The following is a 2813-nucleotide window of genomic DNA, read 5'->3' as shown; positions in this document are numbered from 1 at the left end:
ATGAGCTTCTTTGCTAGCAATACTATGGATTATTTGTTACATTGACGAATTAATTTGCAATCGTAACAAATCGATTGGGTTTTCAACATTATTACATTTTATTTATTTTTATTATTACATTTGCTTTCCCTTGATTTATTCCTATAACAAAATTTCTCATTTCTCTCAGTGTAGAAAGTTGACGAAGAAATTTTTGAATATCTTTTGTAAAGTATTATAGAATAACGAACATTAAATAACATTTACTACAATTCATATTTTTTTACTTCAATATCCCGCAACTCCAAAACTGTTCAGAACATATATTTATTAGATATTTTCACTTGTTTTCATGTGTTAAAGCTACTAGCAGTTTATGCACTATATGCAGAGACGCCCTGTATACCTCCAATGACATCATATTATAAAATTAATTAGAAAATACACACACAATAGCCAGTTTATTCTTTGTAAAATTTGCATGGGTAATATTCGGAGAAATAATTACCGGTCACGAATGAGAAGGCACTCTTCTGGAAATGCAACAAAAGCAACATAATAAATACAGCAGTAACATAATTCAACTTCCTCGTGTACAATGCGCATTTAATTTGAGTTTTTGGCAACTTCGCAGCAGATAACGCGCACCGTTAATTGGACTGATTAAAATTAAGCGGCAAAAGCCCTTGTTATCTGCTCGTTTCACGATTTTCCGTATTTCTGGAAATTTATCAGAATGTAATCCTATAGCAATTATTGTTTGCAACACGTGCCTTTCTTCTATTTGGATAATAAAGCATGATAATAAGATGCACGATATTTTAGAAATAATGGATAATTAAACAACAGTAATAAATTATATAACTAAACAATTTTAACTGCGAATAAAGCATAAATTTATAATACCAATATTATTGTGAAAAGACTAACAAAAATATATAATGATTATGGCTATTTACCATTTTATTATATAATGTACATATATTGTAATTACTTTATATACTCTGCAGGCAAAAGTTTGAAAATATATTTAAAAAATTAATACCTATTTTATTTATTCCAATATTTATAACAGTACGTTCATTTAACAATAATTCTTCAGATTCAATAACAATTATTAGAGAGAGAGAGAGAAAAGAATTATTATTAAAAAAAAAATACATATTGTTACGGATATTTGAGCAAGAAATCATAAATGTCAATTTTTTAAATGTGTTCCCGAACTTTTGGTCAGAAGTGTATGTAATATATGTACATATATATAAAATGATGTTATTTAAACGTGAGACTGTAAAATTCATTCTTACAGATATAATTCTATTACTCTCAATGAACACTCGATATTAAGATGTTAAACGCCTGTGCATACAAAATAGCGGGTTTTATCAGAGATTTATCTTATGAAGCGGTTTACTTGATCAGAAAACTGAATTTTCGAGGTTCGCCGTCAAGTACGGTGGAAGATTTCAATTTCCGCTTGCATCGACGTTATTATCCAATCTATATATAAACATGTATGTGTGCTATATATCACTCACTTCCCGTTGTTTCTCACGGCGATATAGAGAGCAGATATGTATTCCAGAAGGAAAGGCGATATTCACTGCGGTTGGTAGTTAAACTCAAACAAATCAAAATGTAGATTAACTCAATCGCTTTTCTTGTAAAAAAAAACACACAAAACAGACACAAGAATAAAATCGTAAAGAATGTGCAAAAAAAGTTGGAATGAAATGACACGATTACAATTTTCTGATTTTCAGCAACTTGCTAGTAAAACGATGAAATACACATAATTACATTTAATTATAATTATACTTAATATTAATAAATTTTGTGATTAATTTCTTTTTGTTATACAGGGTGTTTCTTAAATTGCGAAACTAATAATATAATGCTATTCCTAATTAAAAATTGAGTAGAAAACTCTACCATTTTCGCAATGATTTACGAAATATTAATGTCTAAATATTGCTGAATAAGCGCGTATCCGCCTGCCCAATCATTAACTATCACAAAAATTGCAAAATGATAGAGGATTTTTTGATTCAATTTTTTATCAGGAATAGCATTATATGATTCGCTTATTCGGCAATCTTTAGAAATTAATAGTTATCAATCATTGCGAAAATTGCAAAATTGTACAAGATTTTTCGACTCAATTTTTAATTGGAATAATGCTATAATTAGTATCTATTATTTAAGAAACATCCTGTATAATTGCACAAAGTTTATGAGTACTTGAACTTAATTTCCACAACTGGTCATGCAACATATCTTTTCGGAAAATATGATATATTTATTACGCGGCCAGGTGTCTACGTAATCAGACCATCTCGAGTCTTCTTGTAGCATTTACTCGTCGTTTCCCTCGCGCTGCCAATCTCAAGCTTAGCTATAAGTTACATGACTTCCCACTTAAATTCTTTTCTCACGGAACTACCAGGGACGTCATCGTAAAAGCTACTTTCGGCGGAAGTTACGTCGTAGATACGACTGTTATCTGAGGTTTCTCGGCAAAACTCCAAACGCGATGCAGTTTCTTGAGGAGAAAATAACTGATATCGAGAATCTTATATCGATCCAGTAGGAAGTTAGATAATGCCGCGGAAGGAGTTAACGAGAGATATTATGTTTCTATTCAGTTTATTAATCATTATAAATTATCAATTATATTACTATTATAATTTTTAAAAAATCATGATTGATCGATTTTTTAGATATTTATGATTTTAATATTTTATATGTGAATTTTTCTAACAGAGACTCGTCAGAATTATCATTTATCTTTTATAATTTTTTCTACGAATAAATAATTTTTCATTCTAAGTTTT

At 29.3% G+C, this 2813-nt stretch overlaps 1 protein-coding gene across 2 annotated transcripts in view; it reads left to right on the top strand.

Moving 5' to 3' along the window:
* The window catches only part of LOC108692907 (cysteine-rich secretory protein 1-like), a 55435-nt gene that overhangs the window by 44737 nt on the left and 7885 nt on the right, over nt 1–2813 (top strand). The window lies entirely within an intron of this gene.

This window comes from Atta colombica, unplaced genomic scaffold (genome assembly GCF_001594045.1).
Source record: "Atta colombica isolate Treedump-2 unplaced genomic scaffold, Acol1.0 scaffold83, whole genome shotgun sequence".
Taxonomy (NCBI): Eukaryota; Metazoa; Arthropoda; class Insecta; order Hymenoptera; family Formicidae; genus Atta; species Atta colombica.
The sequence above is the reverse complement of the archived record's forward strand: the minus strand, read 5'-3'. Positions and strand labels throughout refer to the sequence as shown.